Genomic DNA, 12,979 nt, shown 5'->3' on the forward strand with positions numbered 1-12,979 from the left:
AGAGAGAGAGATTAGGCAGTGGGAGAGAGAGTGGGAGAGGGAGAGTGAGAGAGAGAGGAGCATGAGAGTGTGCGAGTGAGAGAGAGAGTAGGGGATTGGAGAGGGGAGAGAGAGTAGGGGATGGGAGAGGAGAGAGAGGGGGGATGGGAGTGTGTGTGTGTGTGAGAGAGAGAAAGAGAGAGAGTAGGGGATGGGAGAGGGGAGAGAGAGTGAGAGAGGGAGAGAGAGAGGGGGATGGGAATGTGTGTAAGAGAGAGAGAGAGAGAGTAGGGGATGGGAGAGAGTGTGAGAATGTGAGGGAGAGTAGGAGGTGGAAAAGAGAGAGTAGAGAGGGAGAGAGTGAGTGTGTGTGTGTGTGTGTGAGATAGATAGAGAGAGAGAGAGAGAGAGAGAGAGAGAGAGAGAGAGAGAGAGAGTAGGGGATGGGAGAGAAGAGAGAGAAAAAGAGAGGGGGATGGGTGTGTGTGTGTGTGTGTGAAAGAGAGAGAGTAGGGGATGAGAGAGGGGAGAGAGAATAGGTTGTGGGAGAGGGAGTTGGAGAGGGAGAAGAGAGGGGGGATGAGAGTGTGTGTAAGAGAGAGAGAGTAGGGGATGAGAGAGTGTGTGAGAGAGAGTAGGGGTGGCAGAGACAGAGTAGGGGATGGGAGAGAGAGAGTGAGAGTAGGGGATGAGAAAGAGAGTACAGAGGGGGAGAGTGAGAGAGATACAATAGGTAGTGGGAGAGGGAGAGAGAGAGGGGGGATGGGAGTGTGTGTGGGAGATCTAGAGAGTAGGGGATGGGAGAGGAGAGAGGGGGGGGATGAGAGTGTGTGGATGTGTGAAAGAGAGAGAGTATGGGATGGGAGAGGGGAGAGAGAGATAGTAGCCCAAGAGAGATTAGGGGATGGGAGAGAGAGAGTAGGTGGTGGGAGAGAGAATGGGAGAGGGAGAGGGGGAGGGGGGATCAGAATGTGTGTAAGAGAGAGAGTGAGAGTAGGGGATGGGAGACAGTGTGAGAGAGAGTAGGGGATGGGAGAGAGAGTGAGATTTGGGGATGGGAGAGAGAGAGAGAGTAGAGAGGGAGAGAGAGTGAGAGAGAGAGAGATAGTAGGTGGTGGGAGAGGGAATAGGAGAGGGAGAGAGAGGGGGGATGGGAGTGTGTGTGAGAGATCTAGAGAGTAGGGGATGGGAGAGGAGAAAGAGAGGGGGATGGGAGTGTGTGTGTGAAAGAGAGAGTAGGGGATGGGAGAGGGGAGAGAGAGTAGCCCAAGAGAGAGAGTGTGAGAGAGAGAGTAGCAGGTGGGAGAGAGAGAGTAGGTGCTACGAGAGGGAGTGGGAGAGGGAGAGAGAGGGGGATGAGAGTGTGTGTAAGAGAGAGTAGGGGATGGGAGAGAGTGTGAGAGTGTGTGAGAGAGTAGGGGGTGATAGAGAGAGAATGGGATGGGAGAGAGAGAGTGAGTAGGGGATAGGAGAGAGAGTATTTAGCGAGAGAGAGAGTGAGAAAGAGAGAGGAGGATGAGAGTGTGTGAGTGAGAGAGAGAGAGTAGGGGATGGGAGAGGGGAGAGAGAGAGTACGCAATGAGAGAGTGAGTAGGAGAGGGAGAGGAAGAGAGAGTAGGGGATGGGAGAGGAGAGAGAGAGTGAGAGAGAGAGTAGGGAATGGGAGAGGAGAGAGAAAGTGATAGAGAGTAGGGGATGGCAGAGGAGAGAGAGTGAGAGAGTATGGGATGGGAGAGAGAGAGTGTAGGAAGTGGGAGAGAGAGTAGGAGAAGGAGAGTGAGAGAGAGAGTAGCCAATGGGACTGGAGAGAGTGTGTGAGAGAGTAGGTCATGGGAGAGGAGAGAGAGTAGGAAGAGAGAGAGAGATTAGGGGATGGGAGAGGGGAGAGAGAGTAGGGGATGGGAGAGAGAGTAGGTAGTGGGAGAGGGAGAGCAAGAGAGAGAGTAGGGGATGGGAGAGGAGAGAGTGAGGGAGAGTAGGGGATGGGAGAGGAGAGAGAGTGAGAGAGTAGGGGATGGGAGAGAGAGAATGAGAGAGTAGGCAATGGGAGAGGGAGTAGGAGAGGTAGAGAGAGAGAGAGACAGAGAGTAGGGGATGGGAGAGGAGAGAGAGAGTGACAGAGAGTATGGGATGGAAGAGGAGAGAAAGAGTAGGCAGAGAGAGAGAGTAGGGGATGGGGGATGGTGGGTTAGGGAGAGATTTATTTTTACATAGTGCATATGCACTATAGTGCGTACATGCTTTATAGTGCATACATGCTATAATGCATACACACTATGTGAAATCACCAAAAAATGGTCATTAAGCAAGTTTGGGTACCTGCTGATCCATATTCTACTTTTGTTGTTGTTGTGCATTCTATTGTTCTGATAGAAAACATGGGTTTCAAGCTGTTGGAAGTTAGAAAACACTATTTGAAGAGTTTTTGAAGCTAGCAAACATCAAATTCAATCATTGGATATGTTATTTGAAGGCTTTTTTAATATTTTTTCTATAGAAAAGGTTAGTGTAGTCCTTTTTAAATATTTTTTGTTGATATATAGAGACAAATTTGATTATAATTTGACATGTTGTTTAATATATAGTGAATTCATTGAAATTTTTATGTTTAAATGAATTATTATTTAGAAATTGTTAGAAATTTGGCAAGTTGTTTGATATATATTGTGCATTCATTGAAATAATTGTAATTTTTATATTTATTTGAATTATTTGTAATTTATAAATTGTAAGTAATTTAGATGTTTGAATAATTTGACATATAGAAATCATCATCATGCCAAGGAAGAAACCAAAAACTCAAACAAAAGAAGAGAGGGAGGTAGATTTGGCAATTAAAAGAGATGAAATGAAACTACTACATGAAGAAAAAAAATTGCAAAGCAATAATGAAGAATTGACTTTTGAAGAGGAATAAGAACCATCGATACAAAGAAACAAAGAGGAAGAATTGGAAAGACAAAGAGAACAAATGAGACTATTATTCTCAAAAAGATAATTAAATTGTGAAGCTACACCATCTTCCAATATTGGAGTCATATCATGCTCTCATGTTGAAGAGACACTAATTTGTAGATCTGATGATGTACACATTCCATCATGTCATGTTGAAGGCACAACATCAACATATCAAGTAGGTGATATTCCATCTTTTGCATCTTATTGCCAAGGCACATCATCTTTAGTTCAAGGTACACAATATAATCAACCTTATGTTGATGTTCAAAATGTTGAGGGAATGGAAGATATTATAATACCTTCTAGAATTCATTTTAGAAGACCAAAATATTTGATTGATATTGATACTAACATTTTGAAATCAATGCCTGACAAGATTAGCAAGTGTACTTGTCAAAGAAAAGTTAATTGTATGTGGAGATTATTCTTTGAAGAATTAAATATTATAGGTCAATGCAAATTATTTGTTGAAATGATGATGAATTTGAAATTTAGGCCTATCATGAAGATTCTTGGGCTAAGAAAAATGGACGATTCAAATGAAAAAAGTATTGTAAAGAATCTAATGAGTGCTTATGACAAAGTGGGTTCTAAATCATGCATAAAAGCTAGTAATATCAAAAGATGAGTACTTACATGAAAAATAGTAAGTACCCAAATGAAGAAAGCTCAACTCATGAGAAAGACACACAAAATATTGAAAATTGGTAAAGGTACTCTAAGGAGAGCCATGCTAAGTCCTGAGAGATTGGAAGATCCAACAAAAAATGAGTTATGGACATTTAGTAGTAGACTATCACAAAAGGATAAAGAAATTAGTGAAGCTTTGAAATCATTGATCGAAGATTTTTGGAAAAATAACACGTGTTTCCCCTAATCAAAAATATGTTATAAGAATGAGGATTGGTAGCCAAAATTGCAACCCACATGCGAAACATTTTTTGGACTCAACTCAAACATAATTTTTTGCAAAATTTATTGGTATATATCCTCAAATTTAAATAAGTCAAAGATTTTTTGAGATGGGTAAACCTTTTTATGTGAAGATAAATCACACATACACAACTTGTTGTTGTAGGATACATATTGAATTTTCTAACCATTTTGATGTTTTTAGGCATATATGTGTGTTTTTGCATTCTAAGTTTGTTTTGCAAGATTGTGACATGAATGAGCCACCAAGATCTTCAAGGGAATTCATATCCAATATTTTATGTGAAATAGGGGACAGCCAAATTGTTTAAAAGACATCATGCTTGGATGGTACATGCTTATTTTGTGGTTCTTTGCAACTTTTATCAACTTGTGAACATATGGATAGTACACGTGCAATTGGAAATGAAATAATAGATTATGAAAAATTTAAGACAGTGAAATATGCTCTAAAAGATGGGAAATAGGGTAAAAGATGTGATTTAGTAATTGAAAAGATTCCAGTGTATGAGTTCATGAATATTTTTCATGAAAAGATTATTTATAAGTATGCAAGGCATACACATAGAGCTTGATAGTGTAATTTGCAATTCAAGTTGTGCAAGGATATGTTTCCACTAGATACCATTGTTTTGGTTGTAGATTTCATAGAGAACTACACACTACAACCACAAAATGAGGTGCAAGCAAAGTATTATACTTCTCAACAAGTTTCCATATTTGTTCACATAACATTCATGCATTCACCTACAAGTACAGAGGATGACAGGAAGATTTTGAGGGAGTACCATTTTTACATCAGTGATGATCGATCACATTCTATGGAGTTTGTACATGGTTGTTTCCAACTATTTTATGGAGATTTGGTTAACAAGGGCATACCATATTGTCAACACATTATTTGGTCAGACCATTGTGCATTTCAATTCAAGAATACACAGATGTTCTATTGGTTGAGCAGGATGCACAGGTTGTGTAGAATTCAATATATGTGAAATTTCACAAAAGTTGGTCATAAAAAAGGAGATCACGATGGTACAGGCACATGCATCAAAAGAGCCTTAGCCCGTGAAGAACTAAAGTACAAAGATGGAGCAATATTGGCATGCAAAATCCATCATCCGGTGGTGTAACACTAAAATGTGTCTAGGTAAGGAAGGTGAGTCTACGGTTCACATATTTTTTGGTTGATAGAATACTAACATTGCACCATATGAGGATTGTTGCACACTAACAAGATCAAGTGAGTTGCACTCTTTTAGAAGCTCTGATGTAGGTTCATGGAGTATCCACACATAAAAAATGGCATGCTATTGTCTATCATGTGTAGAGGAAAATAGGGATGACTATGAGTCGACTGAATGGGTGGACAAATGGCATATATGAGTTTTGGACCCAGTTGACACATATTGTCCCCCAAAGGCACTGGAAATGGTAGAGATGGATTCATCTATTGACTTTGACCACTTGTCTGATCTAGTGTAACCATATATATATATATATATATATATATATATCTTTATAATTTCAATATGTAACTTTATAACTTTTACCTAAGTATTTTCTAAATTAATGACCACATCTTATACATTTATTACTGGAAGCCATGTCTTTTTTGTTATTGCACCTAAAGATAATGAAGAAGGGACATATTATTATTTGTGTTGTGTCCAAGCCAAACAAAAATTGGATCACTTGATTATAGATGGTGAAGGTTAAGAGTACCATATCGGTATGGTCACTATAACCGACACATGGCTTAGATGATATTCTATGAAGATCCCTAACTTGTGGTTATTCAAGGATTGGAAAATAGAGAGGAAGGTTCTTCATTATTCAAACCTTGTTGTTGCATCAAATGTCCACTTGATAAAATATGGTGAAAAACCACATAATAAGATTCTTTGGAAAGTTTGTGAGTCAGACCACGAGGAAATACTTGAGATATTAAAATGTAGAGAAAATCTAGTTGGTTCATTAGATTTAATTGGGAGAGATGGCGAGAGAGAAAGAGTGGTCGATTGGATCCTTGGTGTCATTATAAGCCAAGCTACCAAATTGAACCAAAGGTTAAATTTTAGGAATTTGAGTTATTTTATATGCAATAAGGACTTTGTAGGTCTTTAGATAGATTTAAATTCCTTGGGGTCTTTGGGAAAATATTTAGGTGTCTAGAAGATCAAAAGAAGCTATGAGGAGTTGGAGTTTCCCTTTCTACCATTCCCTTCAAATTCATTGTATTCCTCTACCTTGCTTGTTTCTGCATTGGTATGTTATTTGCATACTGAATGTGGACTGTCCCTCACCCAAAACAATGTTGCAACCTCTCCCCCAAGACTATCCACATGACAAGGTGGGTATTGTTATTATGTGTAAGTGATGAGATAAGTTTAAATCACAGATTTTTTGTTTTGATTTGTTTAAAATCTAGATACATTATTTTAATTTATATTAGATTCTTTAATAAGACCCATTTTTTGATTAGTCATTTGAATAAGAGAAAGTTTAGAATTTGTTGTATAGATCAAAATGTAATGAAAGAACATGAAAATTGTTAGAATGTGAATGCTTTGTGATGTAAAGTCATGATTGTGTGCATGTAACCAGAAACTTGAAACTGGCCAAAGCAAGGATATAATGGGAGAAGTTTCCAGGACTGATCAAGCCATTCAGTAAGCCACTTGATCATTGCTAGAAGCTCAAACAAATAATTCTTTGCAGTTGGAACATTGTTACCAATAATGATATTATGACTAACATGATTTTATCTTTTATTTTTTTTGCCATCTATAATTATTTCAGATAAACTCTAAAACAAATTTATTTTTGAATCATAAACTTATAAAACCTATCTTATAATGCTAGATTGAATTTTGATGTGTTATCATCTAAGATATATATAAATGAATGAGAAGTTTAAATTAGCTAAATCTATTGGGATAAGTGGTATTGTAATATATGGTTTTAAAATTCATTTGAGGAATATAAAGGGGCATAAGTGATGCATGTCATTAGACAAAACAATTTCTTCACTAGAAATGAAATTAGGAGCAGCAAGAGTTGTGAATGGAATGAAGATGAATGGAGTGGAGAAAGAAAATAAATCTTCAGCCAAAAATGTAATTGTTGTGGTGGGAATCAACATTGCTTTCAATAGTAGAAAATGATGTGATTCTGTTCGACGCACTTGGATGCCACAAGGTCAACAACTATAGTCAATTAAAACACTTGTAACAATTGTAAGTATTTTAATTTGAATATTACTATGTCTTGTTTGAAGCCCACGACTCAAATGGGAAATGGGAAATGAGAATGGCAAGGGCAAAGCTAAAGAAGTTGGAGGAGGAGAAGGGGATAGTGATAAGGTTTGTGATTGGGCACAATGCTACACTAGGTGGCATTTTGGATCAAGTAATTGAAGAAGAAGATGCAAAGCATAATGATTTACTTAGACTCAAACATGTTGAAGGCTACCATCAGCCCTCAACAAAGACCAAGATCTACTTCTCTACAACACTCACTAAATGGGATGTTGATTTCTATGTTAAAGTTGATGATGGTGTGCATGCCAGTCTAGATACATTATCATCATTCATGGTTTCATCTAAATAGTATATTTTTTGTTATAATTTGTTTAGATAGTTCATGTTTTTGTTTTTTGGGTAGAACTTATTTGTTGCTTTCATTAGAGTGGGTAATTCTACATAAAAAGCTAGTGTCATTTTATATGTTGTTTAAAGTTGATATCTATCTTAAAAGTCTAAATCTTTTACATTTGTGTAATATTTTAATCCAAAGATAACTAAGAATTCATTGAGTCTTCAAGAAATAGGTAAAAGGTATTTTAAAAGGTGATAAATTGGCCTTGTCCTTTGGAAAGTTTGGAAGATTGCCAAGGAAAATTTAATTTTGACCTACTAGGAATTCTAGGCCTAAGTTAGGGATATTGATCCTTCGAAGGTGCTCGGGCCTTGAAAGTGCATGAATCCTAGTGGTTTAGTCACAAAAATGATGAATTGAGTCTAAGTTTGAAGTCTTGAAACCTTTTTACTTTTTTTCCCTTAATTGGCCTAGTTAAGGGCAAGTGTCCCTAAAGCCATATTTTGATCCAAGTTTTCCAAGAACCCTAGGAAAATGGAAGGACCTTAGGAGGGTGGAGTCCACTTAGATAAGTAAAGGTCATAATTTGGCAAAGGTTGGTAACCAAGATATCATCTTGAAGTAGGTTTGGGTACCCTTAGAGGTTTAAGAACCAAGTGGTAGAAGTAGGCTATGTACTTTGCATCAATAAGGGTCATTAGACCTAGGTGTGATAGCTAGGGTGTAGGAAGTCACAATGTATTTGGAAGAGTCACTAATTGGTCTAAAATTCAAGGCATATCTCACCATAGGGAAATGATCAAGTTAAGGCATAAGTCTCTAGCTTAGGGAAGGGTCCCTAGCATGGAATTGCTAAGGGATAACCCATTTAATAAGTTGGAATTTTTAGAAAGTATATTGCATGTAGTAGGAGTTTGAATTATATAGGTGAGGATAGAAAAGAGTAAAAGACAAATGAAGCAAGTGAATTGAAAAATGCACATATTGTTTTTCCTAAATAAAAAAGTATATTGTGATTTGAATTTTTTTAAAAGGGTTCAAAGGTAGATTGAAGGTTATCATCAATATTATTTTTGTTTAACATAACCTTTCAATATGTTGCTCTTGATTTTTGCTTGGTAAGAATTAAGTATAAATCTACACAAAAATCCATTTGCATTGTGGCTCATGTCTCTTAGTGGTGCAGGAGCACTCTCACATGGAATGATGAAATAAGGGTGTTTGGGCCTCTTAGGTTCAAGGTCAACCCTTTTGTGCAGCCCATTAGCAATTTGGGTATATTATGAACTCGTTCCACAATGAGCTCACAAGGACACAATTTATGTAATTTGAATGCATATAATTATAATCTAGGGTCTATTAGTTGTGTTGGGTCAATCTAGACTCATTTTAATGGTTAAAATTCCTTTTAGGCACTAAAATGTAAAAAAAGCATTAAAAGTGCAAAAGTTGCTATGCAACTTTGCAACTTTTTGCATAACTAAGTAAAAATGCTTCTAATCTTTCCTCCAACAGTCACAACCTTTTAGATATCATTGGATCAGTTGGGGAAGACCTTCATATATCTATTTCATGTGGGTGGAAGATACACTATACATTTTTGGCATTGAAATCAATAAAAGGAACCTTATTTTCTGCATTCTAGGCTATTTTTCTGCATGGTACTGTCGTGTATAGATGCCTCGAGATCTATGCTTTGTATGGTTGGATATATTTTTGAATAATATTTATAATACAATTGGTTTGAGGTCTTCAAATTCTGTAGAACTCAAGTTATTCCTATTTTAGTGCCGACAACCCAAAATTCAAGGGTTTCAAGGGTTTTGATTGAAATCAAGATATAATGTGAGACTCCACCATATGAAAATTATGGCCTTTTGTTGAATCCTTGTATTTTTAATGCACTTTAAGATGATTTTTTTTTTAAGTGATAATATTTAGGGAGAAGGAAGAAACATGATGCGCTAGATACATATAACTTGTATGCATCAATACACAAACCTTTTGTCCCAACATTTTAAGGCCTCAACATTCCATATTATGGTCTATAACTTGGTAATAAACATATTTGGATCATTCCTCAACATCTCCAATTGGTCTCATTTTTTTATCACATGTTTACATGGTACCTCATTTGTAAATGTGGCCTAATTAGCCCTTATGTCTAAATGTTGTCTCCACAGGTTTTGACAATTTGCTTGCTAATGTGATCTCTCCACTTTGGAATCTGATTGTACATTAAAAATAGGAATTAATCTCAGTGTTATTCTTTTCTTTTCATGTTAAGAATACAAGTTGTAGTCCTAAGTCTCATTCCTTGGGCTATTAGGAATCCAAGAGGTTAATGAAGGAACTATGTCCTTTTCTCAGTTTGGGGTCTTCAATTCCAGTCGATATGCCTATTCTAATGTAATAACATCATTTCTTGAGTCTAAGTTCTTGGTTCCATGTCTAGTGTAGGTTTCTTGTATTAAGTAATATTTGTTCTCAAGGTGCAAGTGTGGGGTCTTGAGCCTTGTTTGGGCTGTCAAACCTTGTTAGGTTGTTCTTTTAGGTTGTACTCTCCCAATCTACCTTGTTAGTACCCTGCCACTTACATCACTTAGGCCCTTTTGTATGTCTTTTAATTCCCTTGCATTATCTTCATAGTTACTAGTGTATAGGTTGATATTTGAATCTCAACATGTGAATAGTTTGTCTTAGTTCTCATATGTAGTCAAGGTCCTTGACATCAATTAAAAGTCATAAATTACATGCATTATCAAAATGAAATTGGGTCTCACAAACTTGATTGCAAGTTTTCTCATGCCTAAGTAGTTGGAAAACCTTAAGACCCAACCAATAAGTCATCCTTCTATGTTGATAGGCATGTATTATAATCAAGTCTCTAGGAATTGATTGCAAGCTCTTTAAGCATCTTCACATGTCATTGGGTTAATTCTTGCATCCCTACAATATAGTATTCAAGACCTAATTTCATATCACCCTCTTAACAAAATCATAGTTAAGTATTTGAGACTTGACTACATATGAACATGTATTGAACTTACAACTTGTAAGTTAGCTCTAGGACCCAATTACATATTGTATCTGTTCTACACTTCCAACCAAGTCTTTAGGATATGATTACATATCTTATTTATAGAAACTTGTAGGAAAAGTGATTTAGATCAAGATGGGCCCTTGCAACTTCTATGAGAAAATACTCTGAACAATGTGTTTTGACAAAGGTTTTCGAATGCAACCTTAAGGCTTAAGTTTCTCAAATCAGGTAAGTGAATTATCCAAAGACTTCTTAGTAATATAATGGTTTTTAATACCATAATACACACCAAATAACTAGTTTTCAAAATACCAAGAGCCTATCTCTAAGGTAAACCAATCATCCCAGCCTACTAGGCCTACAAGCCCCTAATTAGCCCTCAAATGTTGTCCTCTTGCATTTTCTCCATATTTTTCCATAACATAAAGAAAATACATTGAATATTAGGATACCCATTTTTCTTCTCTATAACATATCAAAATATGAGATATGGTTATTTTGGACCAAGTCTTTGTTGTTACACTATGGGCCACTTTTTAAGCATAAAAACCCCTCCATTTACAAAGGAACTATATGGAATAATTATCCCCCAACCATACAACTTGGTAAAGTATCTTAATATGACCCTAAAGTGAGGATTCTTCAATTTTATTGAACCCATAAAATTTTTATATGTGCTTTTTATGAAACCCTCACCAAACAAAGCCAAAAACTAGGGTCTCTTCAAATCTAACAAAGAAATCACTTTCAGGACCTGTTAGTTGATCCTACACCATGTTTATGATGACTAATTTTACTATTTTACATAAAACCATGGCCTCCTTTAGGCAGATCTCCCGCTGCTATACCTATGACATCAAATTCAATACATTTTTATGCACCCAAGCACTTAGAACTTGTCTAGTTGAATGATCATCTGCATCCTCTAACTATTCCTTGCATTAGTATGCATAATTACTTATGATATATTTTAATATTCCATCCCCAAGTCATAGTTAGAATAGAAAGCGGATGGTTACATCATTTTGCTTGAAGGAAACTAGTGTAGGGCACCAAGGAAAATGGATAGTGGTCCTAGTTTTGGATTTGGAACATTAATAAGAATTTTGTAATAAGACCAAAATGTAAGGTCAATTGGGCTCTAGGTGCCATTATAAGCCAGAGTGTCAAATTGTACAAATGGGTAAAAAATAAGCAATTTTGGTGGTTTTTGAATGCAAATAGGATTTTTGTGATCATTAGAAGGTTTTAATAGTCATTAGGGTCATTTGGTCAAGTCCTAGGTGTATAGGAAGTTAGCTGTCAAAAATTGTCAAAAATTGCAAAAATTGTCAAGCAAAATTGCAAAAATGCTGACAACTTTGAAATATGTTTGCAAAAATGGTTGTATGTTGGCATAACAATTTGAAATATGGTTATGACCATTGAAGACATAGAGGACATGTTTAAATATGTTGTACATGGAGAGGACAACATGATGGTACATACTAGTGAACATTTGCATGAATAAAACTCTGATTATCTACCATTTTAACTATTTTTCTATGTTTTATAGAACTGTATAGATTGGGAGATGGGATCAGTTGACATGGTTGGATAGCTTGATGAACTAGGCTTCATTTTATTTTGTTTTGAAGGATTTATCTTTCCATTTTTTCAAGTTATTGCATTTTTTGTTCAAGTTGCTTGTTTGGGGCTGAATTTGAGTGTTTTGGGAAACATGCATGGTTGGAGTTTAATGCCACTTAGAGGAATGAAAGTTAGGGGAGTGTAATTTAATATGGTAGATTTTTAGGCTCAGAGGAGAAGGTTTCATATTTTTACCAGCTGGCCCTAGGCTGAACATCCCTATGTGTTCAGCCTAGATTTGTAGGAGAAGTGGTGATTAGACTTCCAAACCAACTAATCTAACCTAGGAAAAGGCTAAAATGGAGATGTGGTATGGGGAGGAAAAGTTCCATGTAGTTGTGCTGGTTCTATGAATCCATATCCTAATACTTTCTTTGGAAAGCCAACCTAATTAGTCCTATTAGATCTATGAACCAAGTGGGAGTTAGGACATGCTTGAGTAGGTTCAGCCCAAGATATTTTGGAGTCTTCAAGAACCTGATAAAGGGTATTTAAAAAGAAAATTTTTTTGATACCTGATTTGGAAAGTTTGGAAGTTAGCCATAGAAAACTAAAAATTGACCTACTAGGATTTCTAGGCTTGATTTTGGAAATTTGGTCTTTTGGGGGTGTTAGAACCCAAAAAGTGCATGAATCTTTGTGGTATGAACCTAGTGATGTTGGTCCTAGGCTAAGTTTGGAGTTTGAAAACCGGATTTCACATTTTTCCTTATTTGGCCTAGTTGAGGGCTAGTGTCCCTAAAACCTACAATTGACCCAAGTTTTCTAAGAGCCCCAGAGAAGGGGAAAGACCTTAGAAAAGTGGATTCCACTTGGAGAGATAATGGTCAGCATTGG

The 12,979-nt window shown here is 36.7% G+C and overlaps 1 pseudogene; it reads left to right on the forward strand.

Moving 5' to 3' along the window:
- LOC149527951 (putative beta-1,3-galactosyltransferase 2) overlaps positions 1-7,482 on the forward strand; it is a 31,189-nt pseudogene extending 23,707 nt beyond the window's left edge.
- The last annotated feature ends 5,497 nt before the right edge of the window (positions 7,483-12,979 follow it).

The sequence above is a fragment of the Cupressus sempervirens genome, chromosome 11 (assembly GCF_028749045.1).
Source record: "Cupressus sempervirens isolate cs-2001-9-10 chromosome 11, ASM2874904v1, whole genome shotgun sequence".
NCBI lineage: Eukaryota > Viridiplantae > Streptophyta > Pinopsida > Cupressales > Cupressaceae > Cupressus > Cupressus sempervirens.